Source organism: Periplaneta americana, chromosome 16 (assembly GCF_040183065.1).
Source record: "Periplaneta americana isolate PAMFEO1 chromosome 16, P.americana_PAMFEO1_priV1, whole genome shotgun sequence".
In the NCBI taxonomy this organism is placed as follows: domain Eukaryota; kingdom Metazoa; phylum Arthropoda; class Insecta; order Blattodea; family Blattidae; genus Periplaneta; species Periplaneta americana.
Window position 1 is genome coordinate 181,794,219 of NC_091132.1, and position 23,547 is coordinate 181,817,765.

Sequence of the window (23,547 nt, forward strand, 5' to 3'; positions counted from 1 at the left end):
TGTAAGACTACTAAATAAATAGGCCTATACCTGAAAATTTCACTTTTCTATACGAAAAGTTGAGAAAATATTTCTTTTGAATAAAAAAATCAAACTTGTGAAAAATGAGCATTAAAATTAAAACTTACATTCTTATAATGTACTTATACTTCTCAGGCAAATCTAAAAATTAATATGGATACAGTTTTAATAAGTTCTCTTCTCTTTATCTATTGAATCAGTGCTGGCCATCCCTGAATATAGCTCGACCAAGCGGCATATACCATCTCTTTCGTCTGTCTCTTTCCTTTCCGCTGTAAAGCGCTCAGGCTCTCCTGGGCTCTAAAGCGCGCGCTTGCTCCTGTGGGCATCAATTGACATGCCTGATGTATGCCTACGACACGAATTTACAGCCATACATTTTTTCGAAGGGAGTTAAGCTACCGGTATGTATTTTTGCCACACTTAAAAATTCATCTTCATAGCGGAAGTGTGAACCGCAAGCAAGTATGGTAACTACCAGATTACCAAGGAAGACTTAATTATCTGAGGAGCTGTATGAAAAATCTTGCAAAAAACAAACGCATTTCAACAGAGTCTTGCATCCAAGAATTAAAATAATACTGTATAATAAGTAAAAGAATAGGCTATTCTACATCCGTAATTTTGTTTTAAAATATTGCTTTATGAATAAAATAAATAACATAGATATTTAAAACTAAAAAAAGTGCTACATTTTCATGTCTCCTTAAAAGTAGGGCAGTTGTATTATGGCTAGCAGAGACGCCACAGGGACACATATTAAGACACATCTATTGTGTTTCACTCCAAATATTTGGTTTGCAATATAATGTCCTTCATAATATGATAGAACATGAACCAATACAATAAAAATGAATACTTACGAGTGTAATATAGATGTAACTTATTTAATGTAATGTAATGTAATGTAATATAAGTACGTTAAAACGCCCTAATGGTGCAGGAAAGAGAACGGACCGGGTTCCCTCATAGAGAAGAATAACAGCACAAGACTAAAACCATTTGACAACACCGCTGTGAGTACAGTGCAACTAACGTGAACGGGTTATTCGTTAACACTGCTATAAACGTGCCGTATAAAAATAGTTCAACTGTCGCGTGACAATTTAGAATGTTATTGAATGTAAAAATTCCGTTCATAAACTAGTAACAGCATAAGAAACTGCAGAATAATTTGAAAGATAAAATTTCACTACATGGAGACAACCTTTGAATTCAGAGCCCTCTTCATCTCTCCTAGCTTAACCCCATAAAGTACCTACATGACAAAATATGTCATTTCAACGGCTGCGTTTGTTTTAACTTAAGATATAATTTTTTAACTCACAGTTGAAGTAAACTTTACAGTTTAGTGAAGTTGCTCTGAGGTCCCCCGCTATGGCTCAGTGGATAGCGCGTGTCTTTCCTAACCAAAGGACCATGATCCCATTTCTGGCGGCGTGAACAGAATTTATCTCCAGCAGCGACACTGGGTGTTTTTCCTTTGTCGTGTACTTATCCTGTGCCGATTCCGCAGGTGGCCCCGTATCATGGAGATCTCACGATCAGGGAGGCCCGCCAAGTTAAATATGTAGGCATAATTTTCGACAGTCATTTAAAATAGAACCAACACATTAATTATTTTTGTAATAGAAATTACTTGTCAATAAGTTTATTATGCGCAATATACTTAACTTTATTTCAATTGGTAATTATGTATGGGATTATAGGATGGGATAGCTTATTTAAAACCAATTTCAATCCACTTTATTTATTACAGAAGAAAATAATTACAAATAATTAAAATAAAAATAATTAATTAAAAATTCTCAACACACAGATCAATTTCAGAACACACTCACTATTTGACTCCAGATTACAACACACAAACACATCCTTACAACAGGCAGTGATATCAAGATGACCCTATAATCCAGTAGGCTCTGACGATGGTGTATATACCGAAACGGCTGTAAGCCCACGTGCTTAAATATATGTTATAGTTATAACACTAGTAAGTTGCCCATTTATCAATCTTCTAAAATATGTCTTCATAAACGTATTGATTTCCATCTCAAAAATTGTTTTTAGACTTTAATGTTCTTAAAATCAGACAAATTTGTTATATTGCATTAATAAAATTTTTACATAAAACTCGAAATAATTTTGAATTGTATTCTCATAGTTACGAAACAAAAGGTATGAATTATTCTTCAAGGTTGATTGAACCAAAATGCAACACTGCTACAGTATTTAATCATAGTAGTAATTTAGGTTAAAGAATATATAACAAATTTATATTTAAATATCCTAATCTTGTCAATTCTAATAGTTCTAGTATTAAATTTAAAAAGTTATGTATTGATTTTATAAATAATGAACAATTGTAAATTTAGATTTATATATTCTTATTGTGTAGTAGACATAAGACAAATTGTATTATATACTTCTTAATTTAAATTCAGGAATCCGCCCCTGAGCACGAGTTCTACTCTTTCAGAGGTGAGCTAAAATTTTGTCTGTTTATATTATATTTTATGTTACAATTATTAGCAAAATAAATAAATAAATAAGTAAATAAATAAATAAATAATAAATAAATAAATGTGAGAGAGTCTAGTGTTAGTCCCCAAAATATTTAGATGATGACGTAGCGCCTGAAGAAGAAGAAAGGAAGAAGAAAAAGAATATGCTAGGAAATGTTGTAATAATTAAATTAATTATTGTAACAATAGAATTTATCTCGTTCTGATAATTAGGCAACCACTCAATGGCTCGAATCAGCTGTACTTAATTCATTCACCATTCCTCGACGTTTACCTTATTGCAATAAGTGTTCATTGGTGCTAGTGCTGTCGAGCCAATTGATGGGTGAGAGGAGAATCACCATCTGCTTCGAAATGTACTCGTATTTCAGAAACAGAATAACACGTCTGCAATATACTGTACTGTAGTCTCACACAAATAGGCCCACGAGTAGCAGCTATTCACGTGGGAAAGACACAAATAAGCAAGCAAGCACTCATTTGCGCAAATTGGATCAGATCCTCTACATAGATATAATAATACCTCCACGCCTTCTTCGTAGTTAATTAAATGGAGAAACGAAACGAAGGTGATGGGGGTTCAGAGAACAACCGCCATTAAAAACAAAACTAATAACAATAAATCGCATTACAAAACACGTAAACTAATTTAATTAAAGAGACTACAGTATTGTCATTAGGGCCTACCTAAATTACAACACACTACATTAAAATTATATCACACATTAGCAATAAGTATTCTTCTATGTGAATGCGAAATCTGGAATTTGAAACATGGCATTCAAGAATAACAGCAGCAGAAATGACATTATTAAGGATAACCACTACATACACATGACAGGATCACAAACATAATGATTATATCCACAAGTACATTACTAAAAAACTGAGCCCATATTAAAGAAATTGGAAAATGCAGAAGTAACTAGATCAACATGTACGGAGAATAGGCAGGGACAGAATTCCATAGTTAAGTTCCAAATACAAGCCAAGGGAAGAAGAAATCAGTGGCGTTCTCTGAAGAGACTTCTGGATGCCTTAGGCCTGAACGGATCACACGGTTCAATTCCACGATAGTTTGACGACGACGACGACGACGATGATGATGATGATGATGATGATGATGATGATGATGACGATGATACTTTCATATAACTGGTACCTGTAACTCCTGGTCATGTTGTAGCTATAGTGCAAGAGCACTTCTTCAGTTAACCCCCTTAGTAAATGCCTCAGAGTGCAGTACAGTACATAACGAAAAATGCATCTCTCTGTAAGAATTATCTACAATACATAAACACTTTCTAATCCAAAACAACGTTTTAGATTCACTCAGCGCACACACAAAAGTTCTTAATTTCGCAGTATAAAAAACGAGTCGCTAGAATGGCTTGTGGTATTTTTCGCAATCTAGAACGGCCGGTCGGCATACCTACTTAAATTTTATGTTTCAACACGAATTATGTTTCGTGCCAATCGAACAGAAATTCGTTTCTAACACCTTAAGTTTTAGATAGTAGAGTACAACAATTCTTTTCTTTTTCTCTCCCCACTCCCTTTCTTTTTGATACAGCACGTGTGTCTAAGATTTTTCTACTGTATCCCTGAGTACAAGCTATGTTCATTCGGAAGGTACTATTACTTTGTCTTTTCTGCTTTTATTATTAAGTTAGGTTAGTTACAGGTTAGAAATTCATTTAAGTTATTTATTTATCTATCTCTAACTTTGAGAGAGGAACAGAGATTAAGGTTGTTTGAGAATAAGGTTCTTAGGAAAAATTTGGACTGAGAGGGATGAAGTTACAGGAGAATGGAGAAAGCTACACAACACAGAACTACACGCATTGTATTCTTCACCTTACATAATTAGGAACATTATATCCAGGCGTTTGAGATGGGCAGAGCATGTAGCACGTATGGGCCAATCCAGAAATGCATATAGAGTATTAGTTGGGAGACCGGAGGGAAAAAGATCTTTGGGGAAGCCGAGACGTAGATGAGAGGATAATATTAAAATTTATCTGAGGGAGGTGGGATATGATGATAAAGATTGGATTAATCTTGCACAGGATAGGGACCGATGACGGGCTTATGTGAGGGCGGCAATGAACTTGCGGGCTCCTTAAAAGCCATTTGTAAGTAAGTAAATGTTTAAATTCTTGTATAATAATTGTGTCCTTGTGTTCTATAACAATGTCTTTTTGTATAGTAATATATTTTTATTTGCATTTTTTAAACTAATTTGTAATAATTTTATGAATATTAATATTATGAAATAATACACGCACAAAGGAGGCGCTTTGTCGGGAATCGAATACGTTAGCACTTGAGCCACAGTAAAATATATTGTTTGCTATTGTCTGTAAATTGTCATTAAGCGCATAATATTATTACATAGTACACTATTATAGTGTAGAAGTGAGATAAATAAGAAATTTTGACTATTCGCTCACTGAGATCTGAATGTGAAACTCTCCAATTCCTAACGCCCCCCCTCTTTTTTCTCAAAAAAAGAGGAAGAGGAAGAAGAAGAAGAAGAAGAAGAAGAAGAAGACGACGAAAACGTTAAGATTTCAGTTTAGAGGGTCGAACTTCGGACAGAAACGGAACCAAACTTCGATAAAGTAACTAACATGAGAATCTGAAAAAGTATAGCAGGCACAAACGAGCGCCTCAAGAAAGATCTGTCGTGGAGTGCGGAACAAGTGTCGATTGTTGTCGCCGTGGGTCGGTCGGAGGGGGGAGTGGTTCCCCGTTATGTTACAGGTTTCAGAAACGAGGCCGTGGAACTGGACCCAAGTGGGCCAGCACCTACGCGACGATCCCGGATCGAGTCCCGGATTCCTGGAATATGGAACTGATGACAAACTAACCTTCCAAATTCTGAAACTTGGTTCACCTGGGATCTAATTTCCATTTTAAAACTCTTACCTCTCAGATAGGAATAATTAATTAAATTAAGATGGAAGCTGTTCGTTTTATAATTCTCGTTCTAAACCCCCTAGAGTCCTATAGTAGAAAATTGAAACCACAATAAGATGTCAGAATGAATTAAATCCAACAAGTTTCCTAAACAAAGGCATAGACATAGGATAAGATAAATTGACGGCATGTTTAGCTTCAGAATTTAAAAACTAGCCAAAGTTCTCACACGCAAACATTCTGATGGGGGCAGATAAAAGTTTTTTTTTTTTTTTTTTCCTTTTACCATGTTAATAATGTCACAAGAAGTACTTATACAAATTTTGGCCACTCGACCGCAATTACGACGGCCGTAAAAAATAAGTTCGCCAGAGACCGTTAACAAACAGAAAACACAGGCTCATTGGAAAAATTTATTGGAACAGACACAGCAATGTTGAGCTGTTTTCAACATATTCCCCACCGAAATTGAGACATTTGTCACATTATGGGATCGACAAAGAGGTGCAGACGGCTATCAAATGCTGATCCCAGGTGGCTGACTTCTACGACACAAGGATACAAAAATTGATCCAATGGTATGACAAATCTCTCAATTCCAGTGGGGGATATGTTGACAAGTAGCGCAACAATTGCTGTAGACCGTCTATCTGTTTCAATAAATATTTCCATGTAATTGTGCTTTTTTCTGTAAACGGCCCCAGGGAAAATCACTTTCTGGACGGCCTCGTAATTGCGGTCGAGTTGCCAAAATTTGTATAAGCACTTCTACTGGCATTATCATGGTGGAAGAAAAATAATAACTTCTTTATCTGTCCCCTCAGAATGTTTGCTTGTCAGAGGAAAATCATATAATAAGAATAATTGAACAATTATATAAGAAGTACAGTACCAGTACTCTAAGAGATAAAATTAAGAAGAATTGTGGAAAGGATGGTGACGATTATGAAAATAAACATGATTACAGCGAAAGGGAAGAAAAATTAATAATGTAGTGGTGGTATAATGTAATTTTTAGCATGGAACTTTTCCTACGTGCCACTTGAAAAAAAAATTGTAACACAAATTACAACAATGCCCCTTATGGGAATGCATCGATACCACCCGCAATGCATTCGTTAATTAAACTGCATTTTTGTTCTTTCATTGCCCAAGCTACATTTACGTCCATTTTCTGCTTTCACCTTCAAAATTCTCTGAAGTTCCTTCAGTGGAACGCGAAACGGAGTGAGACAAGTGGCCAACAGGCTTGGAGCTCACATCTCAATTTTTTTCAGCCCCAAACTCCCTTGCAAGGACGTGTTTTCGCGTACATTTTAAATATTCTCCTCTCCCATTTCATTCTTCTCAGGCTATGCTTCTACCACAACATTGATCAAATGGACTCCGCAGCCTATAGTTATTATATTAAAGGATACATCCTCGTTTATTTTTTATATTTTAAGAGATTATGTACGTCGCAGTATTTCTTGAAAGAAACCACCCAGCCATCCGGTATGTTTTCTCTCTGTATAGGCAATTCCAACAATGATCATTTACTTACAAATGGCTTTTAAGAACCTGAGGGTTCATTGCCGCCCTCAAATAAGCCCGCCATTGGTCCCTATCCTGAGCAAGATTAATTCAGTCTCTACCATCATATTCCACTTCCTTCAAATCCATTTTTATATTATCCTCCCATCTAAGTCTCGGCCTCCCCAAAGGTCTTTTTCCCTCTGGCCTTCCAACTAACACTTTATATGCATTTCTGATTCGCCCGTACGTGCTACATTCCCTGCCTATCTCAAACGTCTGGATTTGGACTTAATGTTCCTAATTATGTCAGGTGAAGGATACAATGCATGCAGTTCTACGTTGTGTAACTTCCTCCATTCTCCTGTAGCTTCATCCCTCTTAGTTTCAAATATTTTCTTAAGAACCTTATTCTCTGTCATCTTTAGTCTCTGTTCCTCTCTCAAAATTAAAGCCCAAGTTTCACAACCATACAGAACAATTATTAATATAACTGTTCAATAAATTCTAACTTTCACCTTTTTTGAGAAAAGACTGGATGACAAAAGCTTCTCAACCGAATAATAACAGGCATTTCCCATATTTATTCTGCGTTTAATTTCCTCCCGAGTGTCATTCATAATTGTTACTGTTGCTCCAAGATATTTGAACTCTTTCACCTTTTCAAAGGATTAATTTCCAATTGTTTATATTTCCATTTCGTACTATATTCTGGTCACGAGCCATAATCAATTCATATACTTTGTGTTTTCGGGATTTACTTCCAAACCTATCTCCTTACTTGCTCCAAGTAAAATTTCCGTGTTTTCCCTAATAGTTTGTGGATTTTCTCCTAACGTATACACGTCATCCGCATACACAAGAAGCTGATGTAACCCATTCAATATCAAACCCTGTTTGTTATCCTGGACTTTCTTAATGGCATATTCTAGAGCAAAGTTAAAAAGCAAAGGTGATAGTGTATTTCCTTGTTTTAACCCGCTGTGAATTGGAAAAGCATCAGATAGAAACTGACCTATACGGACTCTGCTGTAAGTTTCACTGACAATGAGACACATTTTAATTAATCGAATTAGTTTCTCGGGAACACCAAATTCAATAAGAATAGGCTATTATATAAAACCTCTTTCTTAACCGAATTATGTGCCTTTTTGAAATCTATGAATAACTGGTGTACTGTACCTTATACTCTCATTTTTTCTCTAATATCTGTCGATTATAAAATATCTGATCAATAGTCCATCTATTAAGTCTACAACCTCACTGAAGATCTCCAATAATTTCATCTACAAATGGAGTTAATCTTCTCAAAAGTATATTGAACAATATTTTGTACAACGTCAACAAAAGTGATATTCCTCGAAAATTGTTAGTCTTGTCCCCCTTCTTAAAGATAGGTACAATTATGGGCTCCTTCCATTGTTCTGGTACAATTTCCTTTTCCCAAATAGCAAGTACAAGCTTATAAATTTCGCTAGATAATGCGCTTCCATCCACCCTCTTGTATTAATTCTGCTGGAATTTGATTGATACCTGGAAATTTGTACTTTTTCAGATTTTCTATCGCAATTTCGACTTCAGAAAGTGTGGGTTCGAGTATAAATGGCTCAGCAGTTTGTATTTGAATTTCGTCCCGATCATTTCTATTTTGATCTAATGTACATTTAGTAGTTGCCCAAAATAGTTTTCCATCTCTGATGATAATGTATTAGCTGATAAATTAATAATGTAATTTGATACTGTTTTATTTAAGAGATTTAGCCTATATATTTATACAAGGGGATCCGTATTAAAATAGTTGTTGGAGATATGTGATTTTGATATCAGATGGACTTGGAGAAGACTCACGTGAAACGTTTTTTTAACTTGTAAGCTTAACGAAATGTTAAACTTAATTTTAAGTTTAATAAATTCGAGGAGTATAAAGACAGAAATAGTTACAATAATATTATCTAATTCTAAAGTTCTTAACTGTGGTATTGATTTCCAACCGAATCCAAAATTCTCTGTTATGACATTTATTCATTACAATTTCATATTGATGTGTCGATTGTCATTTGCCCTGCTGTCTTGAGACTAGGCCTCGTGGAATGAGGAAGCTATTATAAAGTAGTTAACCAGAAAGAGTCCGCCTTATTCAATTTAAATGCGGTCAATATGAAGATAGAAATCAAAGGAAGTATCAAACTTTAATTTCAAATCCCAAACAGCTTTACAATCTCAACCATGCTCACGTTAACAATCACGACCAGCATAAACGTTTCATGCAATTATAGAATTCGGTGAATCCCCTGCCACTATTTTTTTTACTTTGTAAAGTATTATATATATAGTGCTGGCGTGTTCGCTTTCTTAGCAGGTGGCGGGCGGGTGATGCTCTACAGCACGTGAACAAATGAAATCCTTGGCGCGTGCCGCACTCCTTGTATGAAGCCGACCTCATGAGCGTGCCGTCACTTCCGGTCCATTCCTCCCTCTTACGCAGAGGGTCTGGGTGGCGTACCGTATGTAATGTTCTTGGAAACTGACATTGGCAGTTTATACGAGTGTAATACAGTAACGCTTCGGGCCAAACACCGTAGCTATTTCCGTTTCATCTTCTGCGTGTGTACAATATTATGAGTTGCCTCTGGCAAATTTTCTATTTAACATTGTAAACAATGACGACAGTATTTACACATTCTTTTTCTGGCTGTGATGCACTTACCTGTAGGACTGTAAGTGTACTAATATTGCCCATTGCACGCTCCATCTACAGAAATTATAGGTGCAGTCAACAAAAGTTGATTGATTTAATTGTCTTTAAATTTTCAGGTTAAAAGGAAGACTTGCCAAAAATATTTACACAAACTAACTCTACTTAATTCAAAGCATGAAGCAGGATTAATATTAGCCTAGTTTTCCTTCGTAAATCTGCCACACAAGCGGTCATCTTGCTAATTATTTGTAGGTGTTTTCAGTGGCAATTAATGTCATATTTACGTTGCCGCACATCTATCTACACCTTTTTCAGTTGTATTTCAGAAAATATCAATTGTATTTCAGAATTGTCATTTGTATTTCAGATTAGTCAATTCAATTTCAGATAGTATCAATTGTATTTCAGAAAATAGCAATTGTATTTCAGATTTGCCAATTGTATTTGAGAAACTATCATTTGTATTTCAGAAGTTACGGTTGGCACCTTATTCTCCAATGTTAAATCCAATCGAGATCATTTGGTTTAAAGTGAAGGCGTACGTAAAAACCCATCTTGGAATTCCTGACGTCATAGCTCCTGGTGTTGTAGGCTAATTTACCTACTGTAGAGAGTAAAATTGATGAAGCAACACACACAATATTGTTGGTGGTGATTGTGCTCGTGCAGTACAACACAGTACAATTCATCAAGCTGCAGCTTTAGCTGTGGTGAATATGCCTGTCGGACGCTAAAATGCAATAAAGTTGAGGATTTCTTAAATCCATTTTCCATTTTTTTCAATATATGTTAAAATCTCAAGTAGGCCTACATTTGTTATTTTGTAAAATAAAAGTGACTATGTAATCTTAAATGCATTGCTTATTTTCTTAAATACATTTTATACCATCCGAAATACAATTGACAAATCTGAAATACCTTTGATACCATCTGAGATACAATTGACAAATCTGAAATACATTTGATACCACCTGAAATACAATTGACAAATCTGAAATACCTTTGATACCATCTGAGATACAATTGACAAATCTGAAATACATTTGATACCACCTGAAATACAATTGACAAATCTGAAATACATTTGATACCACCTGAAATACAATTGACAAATCTGAAATACATTTGATACCATCTGAAATACAATTGACAAATCTGAAATACAATTGATACTATCTGAAATTGAATTGACAAATCTGAAATACAAATGGTAATTTCTGAAATTAAGTTGACTAATCTGAAATACATTTGATAATTTCTGAAATACAATTGATATTTTCTGATATACAATTGGAAAAGGTGTAGTTACAGGAGAGATTTATTGAAGTCAGATAATGACCCCTCAGAGAGAAATAGATCTGTCTCTGTGTGTCATAGCCTGTTCAAATATTCACCTCTACGCACCTGTGGGGCCAAAAAGATCTGCGATACTAAAGTAGAACTACTTCCTCTTTGTTTTATATAAACCCGACTTTAACTTTCAAATATCCACGAAAGTTTCAAACCATGAATAGTATCCTATATAAAGTGCAAAGAATAATATTTTTGATTCATAATTTTAAAATAAAGTTTATATGGTGTCTTTCATAGCGTTGCGTTAAAATTGTGTCTCCTCCTAAATGTGTGTTAGTCTGGTTGAATTCAAGATTGTTAGATGGCAGTGGTAGCGAGCTTGCTGTACGACCAGTCGGTTTCTATTTCCCGCCCATGCACTGATTCAGAGGAGGATCTCCTCCCTCTCCGTTCATTTACTCGCTTTAAAACTCTGCTTCTTTCTCTGGCCGCTAGTGCGCTGTTATCTATGTGTGTTAACTGCAGTAAAGGAGGAATGGATTGACTTTCCTCCACACAGACAATCTCGCATCTTTCTCACAGTTTTCTAGCAGCATATGAGCGCGCATCGTTTAAAACTCGATCAACCGAGGTTTTCTTATAGCTGTGAACTTAAATATTATCGAATCTTCCTTGAATTTCAAGGCACATATTTTATTTGGTATTTACTTTCAAAAGAAGAAAAATGTGAGGAGGACGTTCCTCCCTTCCCTCCCCCAAGGAACCGCCACTGGTTTCTATGGTTATAGTCCTCATACTCTACATCTATAAACCGGCCACCTCTGTGCATTTTTATTAAATTAACTATACTTTCTCGATTCCATTTCATATTGGAATATAAGTAGTAATCATGAAATAGAATACACTAGTAGAGACTAGACTAAAAGCACACAACCTTCTGCCTCAAGCAAAATGATGTTGCGCCTTAACAGTGTTATCAACCTATGTTTTCAACATTTCTTTATGTTTTTTTATTTATTTTAGTAGGTTATTTTTACGACGCTTTATCAACATCTTAGGTTATTTAGCGTCTGAATGAAATGAAGGTGATAATGCCGGTGAAACGAGTCCGGGGTCCAGCACCGAAAGTTACCCAGCATTTTCTCATATTGGGTTGAGGGAAAACCCCGGAAAAAACCTCAACCAGGTAACTTGCCCCGACCGGGAATCGAACCCGGGCCACCTGGTTTCGCGGCCAGACGCGCTAACCATTACTCCACAGGTGTGGACTTCTTTATGTTGTCAACAATATTACACCGGTGTAAACACAACTTTAAGACTGATAGTATGGCAACATTGGATTTAAGACTGTTTCCTGAGACCCTTCTGAGGATATGGTGGTTGCCAAAGTTACTTGTACCGGTAAAATGTATTTGGGAAAGAAATTGGAAAATTTCTACATAATTTTATATTTTCGGAGATCTTACTCGGCGAAAACAAATCACCCGAATGATTAGACTTTTCTGTTCATTAATGTTTGCCCTGCGTGCTTGAATGTGGATCGCATATTTGAAATCGTTACCTTAAACCAAACAATTGCGCTATGAATGCGTAGCAATGTAAAAATAAACTGTGATCTTCAAAGACCGCACTGTTATGAATAATATGATACTGGATGATAAAACGTTACGTTTCGTGTAACTGTTTACAGTGGGAAGTAATTAATATCAATGATAAAGACTAGAAAAGAAGCAATGTTTATGAAGCTGAATATTTGTGTTGAATCATTTTAGTAACTCTAAAAGAACACGTATTGAAATATTACACAAATGATTCACCTTATATTCTTGCATTGGGGCTTCTAGCGAGTGATTCACTTTGCAGAACGCAATGGTTGAAACACCTGCAGACTGTGAAAACCCCGCTTTCGAAAATCGGCAATAGAAAGTTCGCAGAAAAAAGAATGAAAGAACATATTCTCAAGAGAGGCCGAAATAGGTAAATATAATAAGCCATGGAGTGAAAAAAGAAGAGAAGATTCATTACAAAATATCAATATTTACTTACTTCGTTATATTATGCTAAATATCGTTACTAACAAGAAGACCAACAACATAACGGTGTGAGCTGTTCTCCCGTAAAAATTAATCTCGCCATCTCAAACATAGTTTTCAACGCTTCGTAGTTCTTCCGGTTTATAATGTAGCATCAGTCCAGGAATTGTGTTCTCGTCCATTCTTATCATACGCTTATGTAACCATTTGCTTCTATAATTTTGTTGTAACTTTATCGTTAATGTCTGAAATTTAGGGTTACTTCCTAATATCTTCATTGAGCAGGCGGTCTTGAAAAGATGCTTCTGCTGCTGATTTTAAATATTTCATTTTCAGTGTTTGCAACTTCGCTCATTATTTTTAGTCAGCAACCAAGTATCAGAGTCGTAAGTTAAATCTCGAAAGGTTATTGTTTCTTTGGTTGCCTTACTTTTTAAACTTTGGTCAATTGTGCTTTTCAGTATCACCCTCTGAATACGAAGTGTCGCAAGCAGGGTGAGAATTAAGCTTTCTGATTAGGGGGGGAATTAGAATCCTAGATAGAAAATCCATATATAAAATTATTGTTATCTTCATTCGATACGGCTCAACGTTTGGTCGCAAACGGCGCGCCCCAAGCACCTGAGCCATTCAATGAAGACGAAAACAGTAACCAGCTGCGTGGCTGTTGTTCAACTGCACAGGTGGTTTCAGGTCCAAGGAATATGTACCGACGCTCTGGGGTGAACAAGGCTCTGAAATCAGCTACAAGGGTCGGTCCGGTTTTTTTTGTCACTACTGTACATAAAAACGAATTGACTACAAAAGCAGCGTATCACGTAGCAGCAATGAAGCCATCTACAGATGCGCAGATTTTAAATGCCTTCTAGCTGTAAGTGATACATTATTTGCTAGATTTCCAATTTCAAAACAGATTGCAGATGAAATAGAACAACATATAAACCTGCTCTTATTGATATGAGTTTACAGAAGAGTAGCAGAGTCCGCCCTTAATCTTCATGAATACTAAAAATGTGCTAATTATTTTATATTTTATGCAGTGAACATGTTGCTACCAGTTAGTTCTACAGGGACATCATTTTATTTTTACTTCAATTTTTATTGTACCTGAGTTTTTGAATGTACTTCACTCCCACCCCTTCTACTAAGGAAGTTCCAACTCCACACAGAACCAAGACCGCAGATAGTAAGCAGTACTGAGTTATTGGATATAGTACGTTCCAGAAATATGTTCGCGTTTTCCAGTGCCGAAAGAGCTTTCAATATTGAATCATATTTTTGCACAGGTACTGTCCGTTTGCCTACGTCGCATCCCGATTTCCCCCACCTGCTTCTGCTCGCTCCTCTGTAAAAGCTGGGCTGTCTTAGCTCTTTTCTGAAAACATTAATTTCTCTTAGGAATTGGACGTTTACGTAATATTATACAGCTGTTTAATTTAACTTAAATAAAAGGGCCTCGTTAAGTAATTAACTGTCACGTGATTTCCTCCCTTTCTACAATCCTGCGGCATAACCACTTGGACGGACAGTAGATAGCATATCTGAGTAATTTTATATTTTCGGGTCGGGCAGAAGTGAAGATTGAATTCACAGTACGTAGAGTAGGTACAGAATTATTTCAACATGAGTTACTAGTACGAAGGACGAAACTGGCAATTGGAATTAGATGCAATAGTCTATAGTGCGATAATATGCACAAAAGAACTGAAGCCTGTATCGAAATGAACGGCCACCATTTTCAAAATTGTGTTTAACTTCTTTCTCTATATTGTACGCTAATGTGCTGTAGACAGTATAATATACACTGCATAATGAATACGTTCGCATGGATAACTCACTTCGTGAGTAAAAACACTTATTCTTAATACAGTACTGTACTTTGATTAAAGAAAAACCTAATGAAAATTATCAAACTCAAAATCGCGATATTTCCTAGTTTACGTAAATGGATGAACTACTTTTCTTCCATCCTATACCTAGTAGAGTGATTTGTGTTTTACGCCAGTATCGTCGAACTCCAGTCTTGGAGGGGGGAGCAAGCGGTGTTTCCGGTTCTCTAAAGGTATAGACAGGTTAATATTAAAAATGTTAGTAAAAATAAAATGATGTCCCTGTATAACTGTAGATGTAGACTAATCCAAAATAGAAGATATTTTAAGCTCTTGAAGAACATCTTCGTTCCTCTTGCTGTCTAATCTATGTAGTATAGCCAGCTGTTCTTCGTAGGAATTTCATCTCGTTGGCTACTATTAGGGTTTTATCTCTTTTCCTCAAAGTCCAGGCCCCACAATCATAAATTAGTACTGCTCTTGCCAATGTTTTATAAGCTTTAATCCTCGTATGTTTCTGCATTAGAGAGGGTTTAAATACTTTATTGATGACTGACATTGCTCGATTATAATTGAAAATTTTAGCAGATTTCTAAATACAATAATTAAAAATCCACGTATTATGTTAAGCTTCAGTACTGTAAAATACATTGTGGCTCTCGGCAAATTACTAGTTCTCATTTTTTGCTCTCTAATTTATAGTTAGTACGCACTGGTCTAGAGGATGATAATGTATTATCCCCCGCCTTGCTCTTATGCTGTGCTGTGTTGTCCTCAAGTGAACACAAAGAAGATTACATAAATTATGTGGTTCAGCTGCTTGACGTACGTTATAACAAGATTTCAGCATTACTTCCTTCCTTAGTGCGACTTTTCATATTTACACCTACGCTCAAACTAGCGTTAAATTACATTCTGTCATTCGCTGTTTGAGTCGAAGATTGAATGAGCTGAGAAAAGACCATGCTGGATTGCCAGTGGTGGGTTTATTGCATTTCTGTTGTAAGCCGTTAGTTGCATAGATACTTAACATAATAAGGCCTAAAGCATATTTACGCGCCTTTCCACAAGCCATGTTTTCACTTACGAGTGCATTTGAATTTAAAGTAGTTTCTCGCTTCTTAACGTTGTAGATACTGTATTTTCAAGTGTCTCTGACACAGTATGCATAGAAGTCTTGCCCTTGTATACATATGCGACTTATTAAACTATATCGTATGTTTAACTGCGTGTAATTGAATTATGTTTCCAAATTATATATGCAGGTCCATTTCCTAACCAGTTCAGATAATGAATACGTTAATCAGCATCTTTCTTCAAGGACCGGGTAGTACCTACAACTGAATTATATACAAAATGTAGACATTTACCGGTAGCGGGATATTTGGTCATGTAGTCATCGTGAATATTATCGTGTGAGACAATAGTTAACAGAAATAACACAGGAGAATTTCCATTGGTTTATTTGGACTCGAATGCGAGTTGACTGCCATATGCCTGAAAAATTATATACTATAATCACATTATATATAACTCAACACGTCTTCTTCTTCTTCTTCTTCTCCTCCTCCTGTTTTTTTCCTCTTCCATCCATCATTTAAGTTACGCACCTACTTCGGTTTCACTGATCGAGCAGCCTTTTACATGCTTCGGTTGTCTCTTTTTACTTTTGATCAGTAATTGAAGCGTTGGGCCGAATAACGGTCTATGTTACAATCTGCTAACTGTGCAGGAGGAACAAAAGTGTTACATCGTAATTCCGCTCATAAATAATTTACTCTCGGACAGGCGACATAGACCGTTATTTCATCAATATGTTTTGTACACTAAGCGAAGTAAACGATTGTATGTTATTAAAAGTCATATTACACATCATAGAAGTTTGTAACATTTTTAACTCCACAGAAATGCTACTGGGGCATACAGACAATAAACAGTTTTATATAATCAGAATATTATGAAATAAGTTATACAAAATTAATAAAAAGGTTAAATTATGAACAAAATTTATTTCTGAATGCTATATATTATTATGAATTAACACCATGTAATTTATTAAAGTTACACTTGGTCAAAAAATAATGACAATATTGTTAGAAAATAACTTCGGTATCGACATGTAAGGACACTATTACATTACAGCTGTGGAATTGTTGGGTGATGAAATTTCAACCCCTTTCCCGAATATTCAGTATCCATCCCAACAGATGACTTATCTGTTAAGTATAAATTTTATTAATAATGAAGACAATAACAATAACAGGTTTTAAATGCTGACTATAAGATAATAAAACATTTTAAACAGCTCCTTTCTGACATCAAGAACAAGCTGTGAATACATCTCCTTACAAGAATTTCCACAAATCTATTCCTGAAACGAAATCCCTTGATAAAATTCTAAGATAAACTATAGTGGAAAAACACAACATAGACCAACTAACACTAGGTAAAGTGTAAATTAAAATACAACTAATAAAATACTGCAGAAATAACAGATAGGAACTTAAATTACTTGGGGGATCTTTCGCACAAACTTGCGACTTCATCTTCCTTGTATACTCAAGACCACTGTCAGCGGCTTTCGTGACGCATCTTCATATTTATTAATATTAATTTCTCTCGATCCTTTCTGTTTTTTTTTTTTTTTTTTTTTAAGAATTATCAATATCTACCGTAGAAATTATCACTGTCTTGCATTCGCCCATTTTACGTAGATAATAATAGATCAACCGAAACCTGATACACAGAGTTCACTTTGCCACTGCACAGAGTATTTCATATTTTGGCAAAATTTCTTTCATATCATATCGGTCCTGTATAAAAATATTTTTATGCTCTGATTGTACAGACACTCATACTTTCCGTTAGATTCTAATCTTCTTATTACATACATCCGCCTTTATTTTTATGAGAGTACGAGTACAATGGGAAGACAGAGAAGGGAAGATGGAGTTAACGTTCACGCTCTCCCCTGTTTTATAGTTGAAATTTCGACATGAAGTCGTTATCAGAAAATTGCTTCCGTGATTTATTTTACCTATTTGGTTTTATTGGTATACTATAAATTCGATGTTCAATATACATTATTTCTGACCAGCTGTAGTAAGTTTGACTGCGGAAGGTTGGTAGCGTTGGACGAGCAGGTTTGCTGGCACGGTCAGGGATCCAGCGGAACATTTGCGCTCGCTCACTCGCAGCTGTTCAGAGCGGGAAGGTGCGGCAAGGCAGCGAGACCGTTGCTTTAGTACGTCGCGGTGAGAAGTTTGAATTTGTGGGGACGTTTATCCGATTGCAAAGATGTCGTGTGAAAAGTTGTGAAGACTGCGTGCGGAAGCGTGATGTCTCGCGGTGTCAAGAGGTGAAATAAAAACAAGCGAGTGTGAGTAGCCATGGTGACGTATTGAACGTTACTCAATTCTGTGTGCTTTTGAATTGTTTCCTAGTGTTTTTGAGTGTTGTGAATAATAGAAGACATTCAAGGAGTACATACTGATCAAGTAAGTAACGGATTTGTTAACTGTGTACTCTCTTTTTCGATGTACGTGTTTTAGTTGCACTTTTATAATATGCAGTTTAACTTCTTTCCGACTTTTTTGTGTGTGAGGGTAGTTTATAGAGCTTATAATATTGTTTATTGCCATGTTATGATAAACTAAACCCAAGTTAACCGCTAAAGAACGGAAATATTTTTAGTTTGGACTGTACATTTTCCTTTCACTTAAAAGTGAACGATACAGCTCATACTGTAGTAATGTAACTATAATGCGTGTCTAGTTCAGTAGCTTGCAGAGATTGGTTTCACCTCTCTTGTATTTCGTGTCATTGCGGTGGTTAAGGAAGTACGACAGTGCCCCGTTCAGTTCAGACATATTCTGGTGTTCGACTTTTTTTTTTTCTTCTTTGTTTATGTAATGAATAGAATTTGAACAGTGGGATATAGTGAATCGTTGTATTAACACCGTCATTCAACTGGATTATTTTTAAAGAATGACCTCCTGTAGCCTACACATAATTTATCATGATAATCGTATCAAAGAATAGCTATCATTTTCTTTGTCCGTACTTAGATGTGTCCTTTCACCATTTAAAAAGGGGGGGGGGGGTTTAAATGTTGTTTACCCTAATTTACGTACACTTGAACCATTGTGAGGAAAGTCGCCTGTGCTGTTTCATCACTGTAAATAGTTTTGCAGAGGTTTACAATAAATATTTAATCAGTTGGGTTGTGTAAAATAATCACAAACTGTAGGCCTAAACGTGAAAAAAGTAAGAGACACAGTTTAATTCTTCTGCTTTTGTTACTTCGATTGTCATCACAGTTTATTAAGCAGTGCTTTGTAAGACCCTCTTGATGAATTTAACAAGTACAGTAACATTATCCACCATAATTTTCTTTCCGCGAAAATTTAGTAAGTACTGCATAGGCCTTTATCCTCTGATTGAGGTTCTGGCTGATATGTAGGCCTACCTCTATTGTCAGGCAGTACCGATACATCTCACTTGACGATATGACGTGTCAGAGGAAGAACAATATTGTTTGTATGCATCTGAAGTCTGATTAGTATAACATGTAGCTAATCGGCGATGTATGCAATGGAGTGGGAAGGAACTGGCCACCCTACCCCATTATCTCCTGGCCTAGTTGCCTCATAAGTGATACTTTTTGGTATCACTTGTGAGGTTCAGACCTGTCTTCGGACATTTCACTAAACAACAACAATTATAGGCCTAAACATTACAGTGGATTTTAACACTATTATAATCAATTACGGTGCTCAAAACCGTTATGTATTGCAATTTTCTGTTTCTAACTAATTTAACTTAAATCTATTTTTAAATATCTGTAGGACACATTTCGCACCTCTAGTAAAATACTTCGCTTTCTAATTAGGTACCGATACCTGCTTTTAAGTTTCTGGAAAACCTGAGAAATTGAATTTTATGTGTAACAAGGATATTGTAGACCTAGTCCAGATTAGTTAGGTCTGTAGGATACTCTAGATAAGAGCTGAAACGCTTAGACTTTATACAACTCGGTGTCAATTTACAATTAACTTAGTAGGCCCATAAAATTGAGCATTAATGTTTAATTTTTAAATTTTCTAAATTGCACATTGTATACTATGATTGCTACCAATTGTAACTTACTGATTTTTCTCTCTATTCCATTTTTTTAAATTGTTTTCCGGACCTATATGGTCATCTATTATGACAGGCTGATGTAGTAATAAAATTATTAGTCCACACTTGTGGAGTAACGGCTAGCGCATGTGGCCGCGAAACCAGGTGGCCCGGGTTCGATTCCCCGTTGGGACAAGTTACCTGGTTGAGGTTTTTTCCGAGGTTTTCCCTCAAACCCAATATGCTAGGTAACTTTCGGTGCTGGACTCGGCGGACTCATTTCACCGGCATTATCACCTTCATCTCATTCAGGTGCTAAATAACCTAAGATGTTGATAAAGCGTCGTAAAATAACCTAATAAAAAAATAAAAACATAAAATTATTAGCCTAGTATACTAAAATAATACGACTGGATTTTCACTTTGTGGCCCACGAACTGTTAAGGCTCTCAGATATCGTCTAGTTGTGTTGGGACCGAAGATGAATATAATGCGTAGGCTCATTAATTAATTAATTTGGTATAGTTATGGCTATATAGGCTATATCTTATATATAATATATATATACACACATTACAGTAGTTCACTGTAGCTGTTCCCATACTTCTATACATTAGAGTGCCGATTATTCGGCTTTTCGTATTATCCGGATCGCTTTCCTTCTTTTTTTATTAGAGTAGCCTTGTGGACATATATACAGTACTGAACAATAACAACGTTTTTAAAAGTCAATTACATACTGTATTGTATTATGAATAAAAAGTCATTTATTATGTACATGTGAGTAACGTCTTTCTACATTACTAGGTCCGACCTTTGTCTCTTTAAGATTACAGGATCAAAAAAAAAAAAAAAACATAGCGCTCTCACCATCCGTATTGTCCGGATTTTTTGTTATCCTGATTGACCTCGGCCTCGGCTCGTATAGTCCAGATAATCGGGACTCTACTGTATGTGCAGAATATTCAGTGTATTGCTTAGTCTATACTAATTATAATCTGTCACAAAATTGTAATTTACTCGTATAAATGAAACTGATGGGACAGTCAGAGACCAGTTAACATTTTAATTGCTGTCTTAACAGTGTGAGGAAATGACTTCTTTGGTAAAAATTGGCTACTTCGCAATTTTCGAACAAATGAAATTGTTAAATGACACACATTATTCCATACATTATAATAATTATATCCATTATTCCCTCTAGATATGTCTCCACCCGGTTTAAATCGACGAACAATGACATTTAGAGATGGGCGTCAAGTACTCGTCACAGAATGAATACATTTTGTGATACATTTAACGCAAGTAACTTATGTACAGTATAACATTTAATATAATTTGAATTGCATATTGTAGCTACTTGGAAGTCACGTTTAAACGATACGTGACGTTACAATTTAGGTACGTTATATGATATAATATAAGCATAGCGTAACATTTCGTAACGAACAGTCTTTCTTGAGGTAATGTTTGAAGTAGCCTACAATCATCACAATAATCAACGTCGCGTGTTTCGACTTCATATTCAGCAACTGCCTGCACCTTATGAGAAAACTTCCTCTGTTCTTTTGCCTCTTTTTATCAGTTATTCAACGACACTTACGAACTACGACTGGAATGAGTGGTAGCGAGATGATATTTTGACGGATGCGCCGTAACGGATATTCGCCTTGCCGGTAGAAAAAACGGCTGAATTAGTGCTGAGGTAGTTCCCTTCGTACTCCGCTTATACACCTTGCATATACGAATGTGTGACAGGTTAGTTTGGGATTTTGTTATGCCTTGAATATACGATAACTGCATTTCCACAAAAATTCTTTACAAATTCAACCATTTTCATTTCAAAAATCACCGTAACTGTCTCAGCGCTAGTTTCATCCTTTGGTTAATTTGAAGTAATATTTAGCTGTTCCTTTAACGGATGTACGCTTGGAAACAGGTTTTACTTAGTACGGCGCCGTTCGAAAAATGACATGGACAAGTAACAGTCCCCTGAGCGGTGATTCAGTGTGTCAGCTTTCGACAATAAAATCTCGCGACTTTGCAAATTACAGTACACATTTCATTTATTGACTTACCTTATAATAAGTGTTGAAACTGTCGACTGCTGAAAATATAGCACGACACTTTCTGCGCATTTTCTTTTTTTATATATATCATAAACGAAGATTCTAATGTGTACTGCACTGTTACGAAGTGAACTAAACTGAACTGCACTGAATGGAAGTCATCTGTATACTAATGCTCTAACCTTGACGTTCCTTCAGCTTGTATTGTCTGGCCACACCATGTAACACGAAACTTTCCACGCTCGATCCAGGGGACATGTAGTTATACACTGTTTCTTCGGCAGTCTCGTTCGATTTACAACAGTAAAAGACAGACAGCATTTACCTGAGCGAAACACGTTTCCTGGCGAACGCTCTGTATTTAATAGTAGGCCTACCTATCGTGGCATAAATATCTCGCATCTGCAGCCTCAATTTTCAGTCTTCTGGTATTGTCCAAGTGCAAGTGCAATGTATTCTGCTGAAATGTAAGCGACAGTGTCCATGCACACGATGTTAGGCATAACTTACATATAGCAAGGTGGTAGTGCTCGTAACTTCTCTGGATCTCTGCAATAGAAGGATGTGTATGTTGTGTCAGTATCACGCTCTGGTTATATTAAATTTCACCTTGGCGAAGTTCTAGTATCAAATTTTGTCGGAGGTTGAGTGGACTCGACAGCCGTTCTAGGAGTAAAGCAAATTACATTTTCGCCTCTATCTGGGATTGAAACCGAACACTCCAATCCTAAAATGTTGTATTTATCTTAATAAGAGAATTCACAAAATTCTGACACTATTATTTTCAAAGCTATAAAATGTGTAAAATGTGAAGTTCACACAATTTAAATTGTGTTTTATAAATAGGTGATATCGGAAAAGTAAACTTACTAAACGTTTTTATGTGATTAATATGTAATGAGGTTGTATAGATTCATGCGATTGTGGACAATTAAAAGAAAAATGAAATAAAATTACAATTAAAAGGAAAATAAAACAAATTTCATTCGGGCATGTCTCATCTGGAAGCATGGACGTACGGTGTAGTGCGCCATTCTTAATACATTTTTGTTCAGAAGGACATATTTCGACCACTTCATTGCCGGTGGGGGGAGAGAAACCACTGGACATTTTTTATGATAAGTGAGAGAACCATATTATACTCGTTTGTGAGATGGAATTTATTTTCTCCTCGCTGAAATTTTTCTTTCCGGTTCATTTTGAGAGGCAATTGACATGACATTCCGTCAGCGTTACAGTTACGTTAGCTTTGTCTTTCTGATAGTGGATTGGTTACCTTGATTTCCATATAATTCGCAGATTTATACTTAAACTTAGAACTTTAAAAATTTGTAGCATGACTTCCTTAAGAAGAGAAGTGAAGTGAAGCTTGTAGATCCGTATCTTAAGATTTATAGCACACAAATGAAGTCTGTCCTTGAATGAAAAGGTTCCAGGTAAAATTTCCTAGAAAATATTCCGACTGTGTCAAAATTAAGCTCTGCTAGTCATATTCTCGTGAATTTACTCGAATTGACGTAATAA

At 35.9% G+C, this 23,547-nt stretch overlaps 1 protein-coding gene across 6 annotated transcripts in view; it reads left to right on the top strand.

Moving 5' to 3' along the window:
- The window catches only part of LOC138692173 (serine-rich adhesin for platelets-like), a 451,935-nt gene that overhangs the window by 186,770 nt on the left and 241,618 nt on the right, over positions 1-23,547 (top strand). Inside the window, exon 1 of one of the 6 annotated variants that reach the window (XM_069815221.1) lies at positions 18,009-18,330. The exons of 4 other annotated variants lie outside the window; for them this stretch is intronic. The gene's annotated coding sequence lies outside the window, so the exon portion shown is untranslated. Of the gene's footprint in view, positions 1-18,008; positions 18,331-23,547 lie in introns of those variants that run through there. One more of the 6 variants, XM_069815222.1, reaches the window with a different exon arrangement.